Genomic DNA, 19,534 nt, shown 5'->3' on the forward strand with positions numbered 1-19,534 from the left:
GGAGGATGCTGAGGGGCTGCTGGGGGCCTACTAGGGTCTGGGGATCTGCTAGGGAATGCTGGGAGGATGCTGCAGGGGTTACTTGGGGCAGCAGGGAGGCTACTGCGGATGGTGGTGACTCAGAGCTGACTCAGGGGACTCTCCTGCTCCTGCAGCTTCCCAGTGTGGCATCCTAAGCAGCCCCAGAGCTGGTCCCACATGAACAGCCCACTGGGTTTGGTGTTTTGTTATTTCGTGTTATATTATTGTGTTATTTTACTATTTCGTATTATATTATTTTATGTTTCCCTCCATATTTTACTATTTCCTTATTCCATTATTTTATCATTTCCTTATTCCTATTGCTTTATTATTTCATTGTTCCATATCTTATTATTTTATTATATAATTATTTCTGTTCAGTTGGTTTTATCATTGTTATTTTTGCTTTGTTATTGGCTTTATTTCTGTTTATTATTTTTTATGGTTACAGCTGTTGTTGCTGGTGATTCTTCTTGTTCTTGATCTTCTTCTTCTCCTGCTTATGCTTATGCTTATGCATATGCTTATGCTTATTCTTCATATTAAAAAGTCTGAAATTCTCGTGCATTTGCAGCAGCCAAAAAGTAAAAGGCAGGCAACACCACACAGCAGATTCTCCATTGATCCATACTGTAAAAACAAGCAAACAGACAAATAAAGAAAATAAATTTATATCTATATCTATATCTGTCTTATGGCTGCTTCCCTTAAACTTCATGTCCCTGCAAGCCCCAGAATTATCAGGTTACCTTTGCTATATATCACAAAATTAATGTTGGGGCAAAATCACCTTAATGGTGACCATAATCAAGTCGGGACTCAGCACAGGCTGCTGGCACCGAGTGGCAAAGGACGTTTGAGCATGATAACTGAGTTGCATTTATTCACTTCATATTGCTATCTAAGTAGATTATATTTCTGATGTTCTCACTTCTGAATTACCTCTAGTGTTTCTCTGAACATGATAAGGGAACACTGACCATGAAAGTTATTTTTAGGCTTTTAAATAAATTGCACAGAATTTAGCACAAGGTTTGTTAGTAGCTCGGTTTCTAAATCTGAGAAGATAGTACCTTAAAAATGGCTGAAAATCCACAAGTGTAGGTGCTAAATGCTTTGGTGCTATGGAAATGTTGATGCCTGAAGAATGCTGAGTCAAACTGCTGGAACAGATAAAGCTACCCACAGTTCCTGGCTCTGCACTTCCACTTTAACAGCATTAAAACTTACTTGATTTCTTGTTTGGGGATTTCTCCATCTGTGAAATGGAGTGAACACCGGAGTGTTTTCCAACATGCATTGAGAAGTGCTGTGCAAAACACTGACTGCCAACATCTTCCTGGGATGACTGGAAGGACAACTCATTCAAAGGTCATGTCAGTGTGTTATTAAAATATAATCACAGTACATGCAGCCACATTATTTTGAGGTCATTGTTTCAGTGCTGGAAGCAGAGCCGTTTGCTCTTACTCCACCTGCTTCGCTGGAGAGATTTGTTTGGCAGGCAAAGGAGGTGCGTCAGTTCTCCCAAGAACTTCCAAGGACATTCAAAGAAGACCATGTCCAACACTTGTTTTTCCACAGCCATTCCTCTACCAGCAGGACATCACAGAATCACAGAATTGTTTATGCTGGAAAAAACTTTGGGGTCATTGAGTCCAACTGTAAACCTGACGCTGCCCAGTCCACCAGTTAACCATGTCTCTAAGCACCACATCTACACATCTTTTAAATCCCCCCAGGGGTAGTGACTCCATCACTTCCCTAAGCAGACTGTTCCAGTGCTTGACAACCTGTTCTGTAAAGAACTTTTTTCTAATATCCAGTCTAAACCTCCCCTTGCAACTTGAGGCCATTTCCTTTCATTTTATCACTTGCTGCTTGGCAAAAGAGACTGACACCCAAGGTGAAACAGCTATTAGAAGCTGGACTACAACTTTGGTTCTCTCAGCTTCACAGACCTCCAGAGAGATGAAGTGCAGATACAGGCTTACCTGCTGGGGATACATCTCTGTACCCTGAGTTGCGGAGAGGGGAGAATGCAGCATGGATAAACAATGAGGTATGCACTCAACAGAGCTGCTGGCATGAAGCATTCTCTTCCCCAATGCAGGGCCATGGCTGAAGAGCAGCTACTCAGGGGAATGTGAGGTCTGATGTCCCTCAGTGAGGAAGAGACCATGAGACTGCTGGAAATGGCAGCACTTGTCTCTACCACATGCAGTGAGAGGACTGTTGGACAACTGGGAGTCTGTAGGCTCAAGAGAAACAGGAGGGCAATGAAGCTGCTGAAGGGTGTGGAGAACAAGCTTTATCAGAAGTGACTGAGGGACCTGAGGCTGTTAAGCCTGGAGAAGAGGAAGCTGAGAGTAGACCTTATCACTCTCTATACCTCCCTGAAAGGAGGTTGTGGTGGTGTGAGTGTTGGTCTTTTCTCCCAAGTAACAAGTGATAGGACAAGAGGAAATGGCCTCAAGTTGCACCAGGGGAGGTTTAGATTAGATATCAGGAAAAATTTCTTTACTGAAAGAGTGGTGAGACATTGGAAGAGGCTGCCCAGGGCAGTGGTGGAGTCTCCATCCTTGGAGAGGTTCAAAAAGTGTGTAGATGTGGCACTTTAGGACATGGTTTATTAGGCACGGTGGTGTCAGGCTGATGGTGACCACTTGGTCTTTTCCAACCTTAATTATTCTATGATTCTATGACTAGTATGGAGATAGGGGTAGGGGTGGCTTCCCTAGGCAGATGATTTGCGCTGTTGTACGGTGGGTGACCAGCACCATAAATTTCCTTCCCAATGCATATCCCACGGCCTCTCTTCCCTACCCAATCATAAAAAGTGATGGGGAACCTGTTTGGGAGAAAAAAACAAATATCCAAGATCCTAACATATGGCTGTTTCCTTGAGGGGAGGCAGGTATGTTCCTCTCAAATCTTTCAACTAAAAAGCATTTAGCAACCCATTTTCTGAGTTCACAAACTGCATCTGTCCCTAACACATACCCCCACGCAAAAGAAATCCAGGCCCAGCAAAATGCCTCATTTGAGCTCCTAAAAACCAGATAAGACTGGTTAGACAGTGTTTACTTTCTGGGACTCAGAGACTGAGTCACTCTCTCTTCCTGTGCTGCCTTTGTTTCAGATTGGGACATATGAAACTCATTGCCAGAAGTCATCACTACTGGGAAACAACATACTGGGAAACTACGCATTTTATTATTGTTTTTTGGACTCACGTGACCTTCATTATAAAATAACTGCACAGAGGAAAAAAAAACAACAAAAAAGCTACAGAGAAGTCTTAGTAACTCATGGAAAAAGTACATGTGAGGCAGCAGTTGCACAAGGCTCCTGGTGTTGCCTCAGGGTACTCTGACAAGAAGTTGCCCTCTTTGCTCTCCCTTCCTTACTGGACGGTTGCAACAGCCCATGTGTGATGTGTTGGCACAGGGCAAGGACAGGAGACAAGCCTGTGCAGTAGAAACAAACCACCTCTCCTCCAAGGAAAAGCGATGGAGGAAGGGATACAGTCACAGCTCTGTTAGCTCTCACCACCCATCCTTCATAAAGCTCAGGGTGGCAATGCTCAGGAGCTGGGGAAGGACAGAGGGGTTTTCCTTCCCTAGAGCTGTGGCAGAGTTAACATTCCTTTCCCACTCACTGCTTACAGGCAAGCTGCAAGTGTCTGCACTGTGGAACACAGTATGGCTTTGCTGAAGAGGGATATTCATCACTGTGAATGCAGTGAAGCTCCAGAAAGGGAAAAAAAAGAAGAAAACAAAATCAAGCTGTGCTGATAGACATTCTCACATTTCAGTACTGAGTCGAACCCCAAAACTTTTGTGTTGAAGTTTGGCCTTCGTTATTGTTTTCCAACAAAAGCAAATTTTGAATTAAATTAATTTTATCTCAGGATCTGCATGTTTTCTTTTAGCAAACTGAGGATTTGCAAGTTTTACAGAATATTCCTGTATTTTTGTTGTTTCAGCTAAGAAAAACACCAGTTTACAAAGTGTCATGAATCTGTATAATTTGCAATTTTAGTTTAAATGAGAACTTTCATAAGACTTTCTTTATTATTTCCTGGTTTTATTCTTTATTCTATTCTTTAGACAGTAATATAATTTTGTCTCTACTGCTGTGAAAAATTATCATGCAAGACAATTTTCTTGTGACATACATTTCTTCCAGTGATAAAAAAATCATTGTGGAGAAATCCACAGGACACAGAATTGTTCCTTTCCACTTTCTTCCGAAGTTGTATAGAAGTGAAAACTGGATTACAAAATCTGTGCTCTAAATCCCATATCAAAAAGTACATGATCTGCTACAACATTTCTGTCCATACAGAGCTATTGCTTGCCAGGTCTGGCTGTTTCTTTTTCTGAAAATCTTAGAATTTGGACAGACATTCTACACTTTTGTTCCAAATAGCAGGATATGCTTCTCGGAAGGATATTACTGAAGGAAAAGAAACAATAGGGATCAGGAAAAACATCTTACTGTACCAAGATTCATATATTCCCTTCTGCATCCTCATTGTAAAACTGATGAGCTTTTTGAAACCAGCATTACAAATGCAGCTCTCTTTTCTGCCAAAATTATTTTCCTTGTAGGTATTCTGGGTTTATATTTCAGAGGAAAGGCTTCTTTGCCAATATTAGTATCTCACACACCTGAATTCCTGCTTATTATCACCATATGGACTGATTGGTGACTCATATTTGCACATTTACAAAGTACAGAAGAGATCCCAAACCCCAGCACCAACTAAAATAAACTTCCCGCTATGAACACTGTCATTTCTGGATTTATGTTCACCACAGCTGAAGTGGCACTCCCTGAGTTACCACATCAATATTGTAATTAGAGTTTTCAGAGGGAGTGAAAGTTTGCTTTGGAGCAAAAGGAAGGGTAAGCATCTGGTTTCCTGATCTGGAGACTTAAAAGCATTTGAAAACTCTCCACCTTTTAGATCAAGACTGACATTTGTGATTAAGTCTCTGGGCAAGTTTTCTTTGAAAACAGTATTTTACCTGTTTTTAACTAAATATGGATTTGTACAGGTCAGTGAAGTGGCAGCCTTGACTTTGTTTTGCAAGGGAGAAGTATGTATTCTTAGCTTTTTCTTTGAAGCTGGAGTTGCATATGTTCTGAACAGAATATTACAAGAGGATCTGCTTGCCTGGAACAGACTAAAAAGCCCATTAAGGAGCACCTAATTAGAACTGCCTCTCAAATTACTGAAAAATACGTTATTTCATCTTGAATTATTAAATTGCTGCCTGTGTCACTTTGGAATACTAAAGCCCTTGGATACTGATTTAGTCACTTTTAGTCAATTTAGCCAAATTATTTTGGGGGAGAGGTATGGAATTTTAGTTACGACTTTTATTAATAACCCCAAAGAAATTCTAAGAAACATGAGCTTTGCCTTCCATATATTTGACAAAGCCCAAATAGCATGCCAAAGACTTACTGGTTTGCATAGAAGCTGCTAAAGGAATTATAGTGCCAGCCAACGTACTTTCCTTTGTTTCAAGTGAGTTATTTCAGATTTCAAGACAAAAACTAACCATACAACTTAGATTGCTAAACCATTTTCATTTTCTGAAGTAACCTCCATGACTCAACATTCTGTTCTGCTCAAATATTTTGTTTGTGAAAAAAGAGAGAACAAAGGCTAGTGAGATTATGAGTTAAGATACATGGCGTTAAAGTCTATGCCAATGAGGGAACTGAACGTGTGCATGGCATGTCCATGGTAGTTAATGCACTTAGTAAAAATCCTTAAAAATTTAATATTTTCTATCTTTATCTTGTTAGATGTCTGTTTGATCATGTTCCTTAGGCCAGCTGTAGAGAAGAACACTGAATTCTGGACTTAGGTGCCAAGGAACTCAGCCCTACCTGATGTCTCTTACACATGCCTTGCACTCAAACTGGAAATTTGAAGGCCAGTGAGGATGAAGCCACGCAGAAATATTGGGCACGGTGAGAATCCAGCTCCTGTTTTGGACCTGGCCCTTTCTCATGAGTGGTGGCTTGTTGAAATAATGTCATCCAGTCTTAGAGGCTGAAGTAGTCCTCTCCAGGCACTCAACTATTCCTTGGTTAGCCGTGCTGAGCATGGTTGTAACAGACTACACACAGAAAATTAATAACACTAATGCATTTTCAACCTTGTAAGTAAACATGATCCAGTATTCCAGCTCTTTTAGAGTAACTTAATAAATCCTCCACCTACACAGGCATTTACTATAATTCTTTGTTTTGACGGCCACTAAATCCCCAAACCTGAAAGCGGTTGTTTATCTCTCCTCACGCACAGCACGGGGCCTCCTGTGTCTCTGTCCCTTGCACCAAGCTGGTCGCCAGCCGAGTTATACAACAGAGACTGCATTAGCTGAAAGTGGGAAAAGCTTCAATTACCTAAATAGCCAAAGATCTATAAATAGTTTCCCAGCTAATACAGCCACTGCTGGGGTGCTGGCCCTGCCTTGCAAGGGAGGTGCTGAGTTCTACCATGCATTTATGAATCTGTAGAAAGAGACCACTTGAACTCAGTAAAGTACCCAGAACATCTGTTAATTAATTTCTCTACGTTACTTAAGGTAATTACATGCATTAAAGTGCTATAGCCATCAGTGGATTGGGTGTTCAACAGCAGAAGTGTCTTTGAAGTAGCACTGCAAAGTTACTTCCGACCTTCCCCCAAAGTCTGCTCCGCTTAACTTCTCAAATAAGAAAACCAACAGGTAAGTTAAAATATAACTAGCAGAAAGACAAGAATCCTTATCGCTGGAGTGCAGTGCCAATGGAAAAAAAAAAAGCAGCCCAAAGTAAATCTCATCAGTCCTGCAATGATGAAAATCTAACGCAGCAGCTGTTTGCCTAGGAACAGTCTCTCAACACGTTTTGATTTCACAGCATTGAATTAATCTTTTTGAGAGAGCACACAAAAACAGCAGCTCTCATTGCAGGTGGAGTGGACCGTTCTTCCCTCCTTGTACAACTCAGTGGCTGCTGTAACACTGACACATTACTTAGGACCATGTCATAAACTCAGCGGGATGGTAGAGGGAAATAACGTCCACAGGTCTGGGAATACTGAAAAGAAAGAGGCAAAGTTATGCACTTTAAGTCTGATTATATCCACTACTGAAAAGCAAGTTTTATATGAATAACAGAACATTTGCTTGCAAAATGCACAATTAACCTTTAAAACTCAAAATGCCATGGGATTTAAGCTGGAGGCAAGGAGGATTATGTATTTATGTTTATAATGCAGACATCTATAGATACATTGGAAGAAAGAGAGATGCCCTCATGCTGCAGATTTGTATGTATAGACAGTTTTGTGTCAATAAAATTGAATCAGAAGAAACACTGATGTCATTAATTCAGTGGAAATCCCGGACTGCAGTGCTATGAATGTGTGTCATTTTTTCGTAAACTACTCAATTTTATATTCATTTGAAGTTGAAAAAACTTCTATTCCTGAAATAAAGTGGTACCATGGAACAATGTCTTAAAAATGTTGTTACTAGTGCTTCTGTAAGCATGATGACAAACGTCTATGTTAAAATTCGCATGTGAGGAAGCATACTAGAAAGCAAGCAAAGGCTACTCTGTTTTCTCTAAATTACAATGATTTTGTACGTACAATCTCTTGATTGTGAAGAGTTCTTGAAGTGACTGTTTTAATGAAATGACTGTACTAAATCAAACTGGTGTGTAGGAATGGGGAAAGTAACTTCACCAGACAGTTTCTGAGCTTTCTGGTTAAGAAAAATCAACACAAGTCAGGGAAGAATATGTGCTGGAATTCTGTCAGGTATTTACAAGTAAGCCTACAAATCTTTCTTCACAAATATTTTCAGCATTTTATGACAAAGGAAAGCAGAATAAAAATAGTAACCCCGATGTCAATAAATAATTTGTTTTGGAAGACTTGGTTGGTCTTCATTTTCCCTTCAGACTATATAGCACAGCAATTTCAAATGGACACTATGGGTGCTGCAGTATGTAGAAGAATGTGGAAACAGATTTAAATTTTGTCTAGTAATCTAAATTATACTTTAAGTATTGTGATTACATGAAAATATATTAATATTTTTATATTTGCATGTCCACAGCAATTTATCTTAATTTATTGTCTTAATACCATGGCATTGAAAACTAAAAGACATATACACAAAGTCTTAAAAAATTCTGCACAGGAATATTAATATTCTGAAATATCCTGTATTTTATTATTTTAAAAATCTCTCCTAGGCTAATTCCTTATGGAAGAAAAGTTTTTATGTAATTGCATCTCACCATTTAGCCAAGGAAGAAAGGCTGGAAATCTGAGTCATAAAATGCAACTTTACTAGTGGTACTGGTTCTCTTGAATTCTTTAGATCTGTTCTAATTTAGGTTGACTCGTGTTAGTGGAGTTTAGGTTTTATTTTTTAAACACACATGCATGCAATGGTTTTTCTTTACCTGTATTCCCTACTGGTGATTTATTTTATCTGCCAATATTTTTGCGTTAAATACATACCAGGAGATAATAATTTTCTCAGCTGTGACCATTAATTCTTTAGAAAAGCAAGAGCAGATCATTTCTGCTAACAAAATGCTTGAATGTCAAAATTTCTATGGCTTTTTATGGGCAATGCGGATAACACTAAAGGGAAGCAGTAACTTAACAGTGTCAGCTTTTACGTGTACATCGTTCACATTCTCTGTGGTTGTTTTTTCAGTAGCATTTTTTTTTCATACATGCATACTTCCTCTACATGAAGAAAAATCTGATAAGCTGCATATTAGACTGGAAAGATTACCTTGAGAGGAATATATGCAGACACAAACAGCAAAATCCTGTTGCTTTCCAATGAAAGTAGTGCACATTTATCTGTTCATCTGCAGAGACAGTAAACATTCAGAATTGTTAGGGAGATGAATAAAGTGCAGAAAATAGCAATGTTTGTAATCACAGCTTAAGCAAGTTTCCATTCCCATTGTTTGTGCTCTGAAAAACAACGAGATGCAATTCAAAAACTGAAAAAGAAGTCCGGCCACCAGGATACTGAAATAAGTAGTTGAATCATCTGTGTATGGATGATTGATCTAAAGTAAACAATTCCATGATAAATTAAGGATTATTTGTTTCTCACTAACTGCTACTTTTAAAAGGGGTGAATGTTACACAAAAAGGCTGCCCCTGCCATTCTTTTACAGTTCTGCGTACTTCAGCATCCAGACCACAATATTTCAATATTTCACATTAATTCAGCATGAGTTTTGGCTACCAACTACACATCTCTGCTTAGGCACCTGGAGTTAGCCTGAAAACCGTGAAAAGAGACAAACTACTTGTTCTGCATGACAGTAGAACACAAAAGGATTAAAAGAACACATTTTAACCTACAATCCAGGTTCATTTTATAGGTCACACAGCTGCCACAGTACTGATCTACAGCCCTGCATTGAGGCTTGCAGATCAATTTGAAGCTTTCGTCAAGAGTTTTTGTGAGTACTGGTCAATGCTACAGACCAGAAGATCTGAAGAAACCTGATGAAGACATCTTCCATCCTTCTTACTGAAGCATCCTTCTTACTGATCAATCACACACGTAATTCCTGAACTTTTCCCTAACCTGTTCTTCACAACTACAGCGTGCTACCTATCAGTGCTCCACAACTTCCATGCTTACTACTTCCTTATCCCTAAGGAAAAAAATTAGCTAGTAATTAATGTTCCTTTTTTTTGCAAGTTAAACTCATTGTTCTGTGAGGTATTTCTCATCTATATAGAACAGACAGTGTCTGGCTTTTGCAGCTCTTAGGTTTCAATGTATTAGGAGGAGGCATACTTTCTCTGGGCTAGGTAAATGTAAACAACTTTTATGTTTCCTCTCAAGATCTTTAACCAGGTTTCTATTTATTTGATTCTCTCCAAATGTTTTCCCCCCCATGCATGGTATCAAAACTACAGCACTCCCAGGGAAACCTTGCAGCATGGAACAATGAAGAAGAAAGGTTTTTTCACCTTACTTTCACAGGCTATCTTCTGATTGCAATCCCAGAGGAGTGTGTACTTTCTTACCCAAACGGCACTAGTGACTCAGCAACCTGTGCACCATAGTCATTCATAGAATCATAGAATAGTTTAGGTTGGAAAGGACCTTAAAGCCCATCCAGGTCCAGCCCCTCTGGTATGGGCAGGAACACCTCCCACTGGATCAGGTTTCTCAAGGCTCCTTCCAACTTGGTCTTGAACACTTCCAGGGATCGGGCAGCCACGACTTCCCTGGGCAACCTGGCCAGGACCTCACCACTCTCATTGTGTCAAATCTAAATCTTCCATCAAGAAGCCATTTCTCCTCATCTTGTCACTCCATGTCCTTGTAAAATGTCCCTCTCCAGCTTTTTTGCACGCCCCTCTTTGGGTACTGGAAGGTCATTATAAGGTCTCCTTGGAGCCTTCTCTTCTCCAGGCTGAACAACCTCAACTCTCTCATTCTGTCCTTACAGAAGAGGGCCTTCAGCACTCTGATAATCTTGGTGTCCTCTGCACTCATTCCAACAGTTCTATGTCCTTCTTACGCTGGGGGTTCTAGAACTGGTTACAGCAGTCCAGGTGGGGTCTCACGAGGCGGGAGTAGAGGATGGGAACAACCTACTTCAACCTGCTGGCCACATTTCTTTTGATGTAGCCCAGGACAAAGTTGGCCTTCTGGGCTGTGAGACTGCATTGTCAGCTCATTCCTGGGTCCCCTTTTACAAAAATTTTCTTACTCACAGTGACTTTTTGTTCTGTGTTTGAAAAAATGCTGGTTCCTACTGAGATGTGGTGCCCTGCACTTGTCCTTGTTTACTTGTATTCACATGCTTGTCAAGATCAATATTAGCTCTAAGCCTGTCTACACATTCTCATTCTCTTCCAGCTTAATGTTACCTCTAAATTCAATGATTCGACTCTTATTTCATCATCCAATCATTGATACCAAGTTTTGATGAGAACCACGCACAGGTCGCATTCAGTGACTTTAAGCCACTGAACTCTAAGAACATTTTTCCAACTAGTATTGCAATGAGCTTTCAGCACACACAGCTGACCATGCCTCCTCACCAAAATAGCATCAGGAGAAGCAATATAATTTTGTACTAAAAGCAGAATCTGCAATATTTGCTGCTGCTATCTGCTAAGAAAGCTCTCAGTTTCAAAGATGGAAATTAAATTGGTCAGACATGATTTGTTCTTGACAACACTATGTTGGCTGTTTCTCAGCTCCATATTTTCTTCGAGATTCTTAAAAAATCTGCTCCATTTTTCCCAAATTTCTACAGAAATTTTTCATCAGCTGTAAGACAGTTTGCTATCTGCTTTTTTCTTCTTTACTAATTAAATAAGGTGGACAGCAGATTTTTCCTTTATTTCATCCTTCCATCATTCTCCAGTTCTCCGTAGGTTTTCAAAAATAGCTGCAAATAGCAGGTATCAAGAGATATACAGAGATATCAGGATCTCCCCCATGGATTTCACAAGCTATTCTGTCAGGTTTCTTCCATGTTACTTGGACCACACTGCAGATATTCAGTTTTCTCATCTCAAGATAAGATTTGTCCTCCAACACAAGGCTGCTAGTGAGTGCATTGCATGCTGTAGTGGTCGAAGATGGAGCTCACTGCTTTGCACAGTTTTTGTTTGTGTAAAACCACCCATTTCCCCAGTGTCACTCATCAAGAGAAACCATATAATCAAAGCCCACTGTCATAGCCACAAAGAAAATCTTACTCACATTCTTCATGCACCCTAGCTAGGTGGAATTATTCATCTTTCTTTTGAACACTTGTGGCCATATAGTTCATATAAATGGACAAATATCGTAAGAATATGACTCTCTTTCCACAGTCTGCTCTTTTTAGAAGCTTGAGTAGGGGAAAAGATAATGAGCCAACTCCTCAGATTTTCCCGCAAAGCGAGTTTTATTAGGTAACTTGTACAAGTTTTCTTGCTGTTTGAAGTCCATGGTGCATTACTCATGGGAAGGAATAGGAATTAAATAAAAATAGGTTGACCACTTCCCACAGGAGAGAAGTCTATGGTAACTGATGCTGTTTGGTAACAATTAAGGCCAGAGATAATAGTTGCTCCCATCCTCTGCCCAATCTCACCTCATTCAAAATTTCTCCTTAAGCAATGTCTGCAAGGAGTTAATTAAGAATTCAACGGGGAAACACTGGAGTTCCTTTCCATATGGGAATATGCCAATTCCCACCTTCACTCACAGACCTGGGAAGATAATTTAATCCAAAATTAATTTTGCTAGAACCAGTTGGAAGTGAACAAAATCTTTTGCATGAGGGAGGACTTTGTTTCCCCAAAGCTTTCAGGTATAACCAAATGAAATAAATCTCTGATTCTCCAAGTAATTTTTTCCTCTGTTCAGACTGTCTCCACTATAATGACTATTTTCCAGCTGTGTTCTCACATTGGTTCTGTCTAGCCAGACTTTCCACATTGATGAGGAGCCTGATTTCCGCAAGACTGAGAGAAATGGTTTGGCTGAGAAGGAAACCAGCTCTCAGTATAATAACAGTGCATATAACCAATCAGGAATTCAGTGTTCTCAAATGATGCTGATCCAACTTTACTGGGCAAATCTGATCCAACTGTAGTAAACTTAAGCTAGCTGCTAGCAGGACCAAAGTGTCTTACAAGATAAGAGAGGAAGAGGAGATAAGAGAGGAAGGAGACACCCATATCACCGCACTGCAGATAAACAGGAGTCCTCTTGAAGGAGAGACAAAGGCCTCTCCAAAAGGGTCTGACAGATTATGCAAATCTCGGTAGAAGTCAAAAGAGAAAAGCTATCAGGAGAGCAGAAACCAGCACTCAGAACTTACTTCATTCTTAGAGGTATGATTATCATATAGTCTTTAAAACAAGCAAAAGAAGAAAAAAAATCACCACCTTTGAGGGACAGCGTATAATTTTGTCATGTTTCTTGATTTTATTTGCATTTGAAAAGCTATTTTGCAAACACCTACATACAGAATGTCAGCAAAATTATGTGGAGTCTTTCAACTATGCAAGCCATTTGGCAGACAATTGGCACATCCTACTGCTGCAGATGCGCAGTTAACTCTGTGCTGTATTTCAGATGAAATATGAAGGCATCAGCCAATAGCTTTTAATGCTAGTTGCATTGAGTCATTTGGTAATGTAAGAAAAAAGCCGGAAACAATTAAAAAACTATCACCTATCATCCTTTTTTTGGCCAAAAAAAAGATCAACTGCATCACAATATACTAATTCTCTCCTTTTGGTACACTAAATGGATTATGTTAAAATATCTTTTTTCTTAATTCACTTAAGAGAATTTAGGAAATAAGAGAAAACCAGTTTAATTTGGCCCTGATCTTTGTTTGGCATTAGGCAATCATCATCATCATCTTCTTTTGAGAGAAGGAGTTTGATGAAGAAGAAATGACATAATGATATATGCTTGCCTTTACCCTTCTGAGGAAGGAACAGTGCTCTACTCAGAGATGTGTATCAGCCAGGACTCCATGAAGTTCCACAGACAGGCATATTACAGGTTTGATCTTGGACTTCATAGCCTCACAAGATTCTTTCCAGGATTACAGGTGTTCCTTTTCAAATGCAGATGAAGGCAGAACCTGAGGGCAGACAGTAGGATACTTGGATTTTGTTCATGATAGACGTTTGTTGTGTCTTCCTCAATTATTTCCAGCACTTTTGATAGAAGCAAGCTGCCTGCACACCAAAGATAGTTAGTTTTACATTCTTCTGCAAGGATGGCCGCCAAGTTAACTCTTCCAAAAAACAACTCCTGGCTGTCGGTGTCAGGAACAGGACTTGTGATTTGTAAAACAATGAAGGAACAGGCCTGTTGGTATAGGAGATGATGTGAGCCACCCCAGATGAGCAAGGAGGTACAACCTGACTGTTTGCCATTGGGATTTTGCTGGTAAGAGGTCCCCCCTTTCCCAGCCTGCTTTCAGCTCTCAGTGCAGAGAAGAATGACCAATCCAACCAGAAATCACTTTTCACCCAGAGGAGGTTTTCCCTCAGTCAAAGCATCAGTGCAGAGAGCAGTCAGTGTTAAATAAACTGCAGATATCTAAAGAGCGTCTTATGACTCATTTATGGTCAGTGTCTAGTAACACCCTTGTACCTCCATCCAGACAAAGGGCAGTGAATAGCTCTTGCCTACATTAAGGCCTCAGGCCAATCTCCGTCACTTGTAACTTTGGAGAAAAGACCAATACCCACCTCACCACAACCTCCTCTCCAGGAGTTGCAGAGAGTCCCCTCAGCCTCCCTTTCTCCAGGCTAAACAGCCCCAGGTCCCTCAGCCACTCCCAGAACCCTTCCCCACCTAAGTTCTCTTCTCTGGACATGCTTCAGCCCTTCAATGTCTTTCTTGTAGTGAGGAGCCCAAATTGAATCTAAGGTTTGAGGTGTGGCCTCACCAGTGGCAAGTCCAGGGAGCAACCCCTTCCCTACTCCTTCTGGCCACACCATGGCTGATCCAAACCATGTTGGCCTTCTGGGCCACTGCAGGCTCATGTTCAGCAGCTGTCAAACAGCACCCCCAGGTCCTTTTTCACCTGGAAAAGGGGTGTGCTGTGATGTGCCCCAAGCACTTCTGTGCTCTGTGCTGAACCAGCCAAGCCTCACAGACCCTTCCCACTCAGGGAAAATACTTAATCCGACACTCCCTGTGGCCTTGCAGCCCCTTGGCTTTGTCACTGCTTCTCCTGTCTGGAACCCCAAAGAGGACTGAGGGTCTGGATGAGGCCTGATGGGTTCTGAGCAGGGGAGATCACCCTTGCCCATCTACTCTCACCCTGGACAGGAGGGACAAGAGGAGAGAACCCCTGACACCCAGCCAAGTGCTGCCATGGAGGGAGCCCAGAGGACTGGTCAGCAGGGCTGGGGTGCGGGCAGAGCCTGCGGCACTTTGTCCTGCAGCCTCCCAGGGAGGCATGAGGTGTTAGCAAGTTAACACTCTTGCCCCATGTGCCTGGAGATGTCTGCTGTGGCCAGAGTGACCTGGCAGGGCTCTGGGAAGACATGGCTGAAGCCTCAGTAACTGGCATGAAAGATGAATGTCATAAGGCACAAGACCGGGGGATGGAGGAGTCAGTGGTATTGCAGTAATCCAAGATGCATGTCCTGGGGCTGCAGCACTGCTGGGGCAATCATCATGGGCCAGGATGGCCCACACTGACATCCCTGAGCCGTGGGTTCCATCGTCACTTAGTAATGGGTTATGACCAGACACCCCGCACTGCTTAGATATGGGTAACGAGTTCCACTCAGATGGATCATGCCCTCACTCCAGCTGAGCAGCTTGCAAGGCTGGCCTTGTGTTCAAGCTCAGTCATGTTGGAAGATCTTCCCAAACCCAACCATCTACAGGAAACCAGGACATGTAGCAGATGTGCTTAGAGCAGCAGAGGTGAGCTGTGCAGGAAACCTGGCCCTGGGGAGCTGGAAGGTTTTCCTTTTTGAGTGCCCTTGGCATTTCCTGCACCCTTGCCCAGGCCAACCAGTGACTGAGGACCTTTTCTTTTCTAGTGCAACACACACTGCTGCAGCACCTGTGAGAGGAGGCAGTTGTGAATCCCCAGCTCCCCCCATCGCACTGCGGCCAGTGGAGGGCATAGATCCAGAGGCAGTTTACAATATTTAAGGTCCCTTCCAACTCTAGCTATTCTATGATTCTATGAATCCCCAACTTAGGAAGGATATGTGACTGTTGGAGTGCTCCCACAGACAAAGATGGTCTGAGTGCTCGAGCACCTCTGCTATGAGGACAGGCTGAGAGAGCTGGGGCTGCTCAGCCTGGAGAAGTCAAGTCTCTGGAAAGACCTTAGAGGAGCTTCCAGTACCTGAAGGGGCTGCAGGAAAGCTGGGGAGGGACTTTTTACAAGGGCATGGAGTGATAGGATGGAGAGGGCTGGGAGGTGTGCGGAATGGCTTACAATTGGAGGAGGGAAGTTTTAGACTAGACATTAGGAAGAAATTTTTCATGGTAGGGGTGGGGAAGCACTAGCAGATGTTGCCCAGGGAACCTATGGCTGCCCCCTCCCTGGAGGAGTCCAAGGCCAGGCTGGATGGGGCTTTGAGCGCCCTGGTCTGGTGGGAGGTGTCCCTGCCCATGGCAGGGGGTTGGGACTATATGGTCTTTAAGGTCCCTTCTAGCCCAAACTGTTCTTCAACTCTATGATTCTATACTTCCTGAGTGTGGCCTGGACCCTACACATCACATTGGGATGATGCATGCTTCTGGGGATCTGCACAACCTACACTGCTTACATTGATGTGCCTTCTTCCAGCTCTCAGTCATACCTTTTCCCATATGGACAATGCCTGTAAACTTTGAGAGGGGGCACTTAAAGTTACTGGGGTTTCAGGCGGGTTTTAGGAGGGTTCATTAAGTTTCTTCATGGTGTTTCTGTTTTTTTCAGTGTAGTCATTAAAGGAAATTTCCAGTAAGAGGTGTCCAAGCAGCAACCCCTTAAGAGTAGCTCAAAGAACTGCCTTCCAAGCTAAAGTTACCCTGCTGTCATTACAGATCCTTCTGCTCCTCTTCTTTCTAGAAATCAACTTCTTGCCTGCTGTAACGTGACAGCTCTGATCCCGATTTTACCAGTGGTACTAATGGTTTCTACCATGCTTTCAAGTCAAATGAATACAGCCTATGCTGGGCAAAAGGGTGCAACTGAACATCTTGTATTTTCTGATGGCTCTCCACACTCAAGGCTATATTGATGTGACTCCAATGGAAGGTGATACAGCCTAAACCATGCTTGCAAGCATGGGGTTTGGATTGCTTAAGATTCTTTGGGCTGAAAGGTGCCATTGTGGCTAAACTATCCCTAATACACAGCTGCATACACACCTCTACTTGCTCTGTGCTTCTCCCTCCCTGTGTACACCATTGTTGCCATTTTTCAACAGAGTATTCGCAGCTACTCACATGGCAAAGTCCACAGCAAGCATGGGAATGCTCGTGGGACAGCCACCTCTGCTTTCCCTTTGCTTCCTTACTGGAGCAGGGCAGCAGAGGAGCAGAGCATTGAGCTGCCTTTGCCTAGAGCATGAGGATTCCAGTCATGCAGGTTTGGTTCCAGGCACCTCAACAGCTTCTCCATGTCTGGGAGTTACTGACTGCGGTGGGACTGAAAGCAGTAATAAACCACATATGTGGTCCCCAAAGAACAGAGGCTCTTGGGCAGAGCATGCCAGTGCAAGGACTGTGACTCACTGCTTAAAATAATTCAGAACAACTGGAAATGCTGAAGGCCATGACAGTTGTTGGTACCAGTTTTCTTTATTTTGACACTTGCCATCGGAGTCAATCCATTTAAGAACTTAAATTCAAAACAAAAACCTAAAAACAATTTAGGCTGAACACAGATGATCTAATTCACAGCATTCTATTGACTACATCCATAGACACTGTGCTTTGCAAAGGGATAGATCATTTAACAGGCACCTCTTATTTCGTGGAGTCTTTGAGGTTGGCAAGGACTTGTAAGCTCATCCATTCCAACTATCATCCCAACATCCCCATGCCAAACCATGTCCCAAAATGCTACAGCCACATGGTCATGGTTTTTGAATCCCTCCCGAGTTGGGGACTCCACAGTTCCCCATGCAGCTTCCGCCAGTTCTTCATCACCCTGTCTGTAAAGAAACTCCAACAGCATTAGACATCTTTCTTGATAAGATTCCACAAGGTCAGACTGTTCTTTCTCCTGATTCTTCACCTTGAAAATAAAATTGTCTGGCCTCAGTGACACATACACTATCTTCTGTTTGAGCTATTCATTGTCCTGCAGGATAGCCATGAAGAAGACAGCACAAAGCAAGACATAGCTGCATCTGGAAAAGCACTTATTTTAATATGTTTCACCCATTGCTGTGTCAAGGATGGTACTAGCCTGATCCTAGCTTTTGCAAGAACTGAGTCTCTATAAAATGATAATTATAACTTAATTTCAAAAAGCTGTGACATGGTGCTACACAACCTATCAGAATCAGTAGAATTAATTCTGACGAATTAGTGTTTAACAGCTTTTTCCAAACAAGAGCTGTTTGATCTTAAATCACCCTCAGTCACCATTTCCTTGGTGAAGAGCATAGGGACAGAACTATCTAGAATTATATTTCCTAGCTAGCATTTGCTTGCTCCCATGAGCTTCTACAGAAACCATTTGTGGGTGTAAAACAGTGACCCTAACCTGACAAAATTCAGAGAAAACTCCTTAAAAGAAAAGTAAAATACTTTACTATGCATCAAAACGCCCTGGTCCTTGAGCCCTTCTCACATAAGATACATGCTGACACTAGTTCCCCAAATACTGGTAAAAGGCAAAAGCATCTATTTTGACTCACAGTTTGAGAAGCAGCAGATCATTCATTGACCAGAAAGAAAAACGAGGCTGATGCGCTGAAGCAGCAGGGAGATGCTCAGCGTTGTCTTCTGTATTTCTTAAACAGACAGTTTAGGAAGGTATTAGCTCATCATTAACTTTCTGTGCGGTACAGGCCTGCCAGAAATGATGAAAACTTGAAGAGGAGGGGTAGGACCTATCTTTGGTAAAATCCAGATGTATATAATTTTTATAGCTTTCCAGTACCTGAATGATGACTGATCTTATATAAACACAAGAAATAGTGAAGTCCTTTTGTAATGAGGCATTTGTTTTTACTAAGGAGCCTAACACTGCACTGTGGTTTCTTGGTTAAATAAGCTGAATCTCCCATCCCACTAATTGACAATCGCGTCAGTTTTTCCACTCTAAGTGACTAATGGAAATTTGAATACCACACATGCTTGTTTGCCTGAAGTTTGCTTAACGTTGCATGATTGCAAAGCATTTGCAGATTTATTCTTTAATGTATTGATTTTTCTTGTTAAGCTCTGTTATTCAAAGTCAGCAAAGTCTAGTTACAAAACAGCAGTGGCCTGATCATCTCCAAGCTAGAGAGACTTCACAACCTTTGTTATCTTCTGGTGAACTAAAGGTGTTTTAAATTTCCAAGCAGAGGAAAATTAGGGTAGAGATTGTTTGCCAAGTCCCAACTATCAATGTTCTGGCAACAAATTACATCAGAATTGTTAAAGAGAAAATACTCTTTTTGCTTGCAAAGAATCTGCTGTTTATCAGAAAATTTGAAGTCCCTGACCATTAAAAGATACATAAAGTTTACCTTTTCTTTTCAGATGAAGGTTCTAGGATTTTAGTTTTGACTTGATAACCTTGATGGTAGCTGAGGAGTTTTAGAGCCTGAAAATAACATGAATGCTTACAGATGGCCAAATAATTCAGGCACTGGATAAAATATTTTTCTGTATCTTCTGTTAAGACCATAGAGAAAGAGAATTTCTTACTTGGAAGAATGTTCTTTTCCGCAGTACATCCAAAACAGACAGAGAAAAATTGATTCTGTTCCTGCTTACGTTTAGCAGCAGCG

At 41.6% G+C, this 19,534-nt stretch overlaps 1 long non-coding RNA gene across 3 annotated transcripts; it reads right to left on the reverse strand.

Moving 5' to 3' along the window:
• Positions 1-408: 408 nt before the first annotated feature.
• LOC128850535 (uncharacterized) lies at positions 409-18,761 on the reverse strand. 3 transcript variants are annotated; one of them, XR_008447961.1, is made up of 4 exons: positions 18,452-18,761; positions 13,534-13,698; positions 8,853-8,931; positions 409-651 (listed from the first exon to the last, which is right to left on the reverse strand). It is a non-coding gene; the product is annotated as an uncharacterized LOC128850535 (long non-coding RNA). The 3 variants fall into 3 exon arrangements; XR_008447962.1 differs by lacking the exon at positions 409-651 and adding an exon at positions 2,569-7,131; XR_008447963.1 differs by lacking the exon at positions 13,534-13,698.
• Positions 18,762-19,534: the final 773 nt, after the last annotated feature.

Source organism: Cuculus canorus, chromosome Z (assembly GCF_017976375.1).
Source record: "Cuculus canorus isolate bCucCan1 chromosome Z, bCucCan1.pri, whole genome shotgun sequence".
NCBI classification, from domain to species: domain Eukaryota; kingdom Metazoa; phylum Chordata; class Aves; order Cuculiformes; family Cuculidae; genus Cuculus; species Cuculus canorus.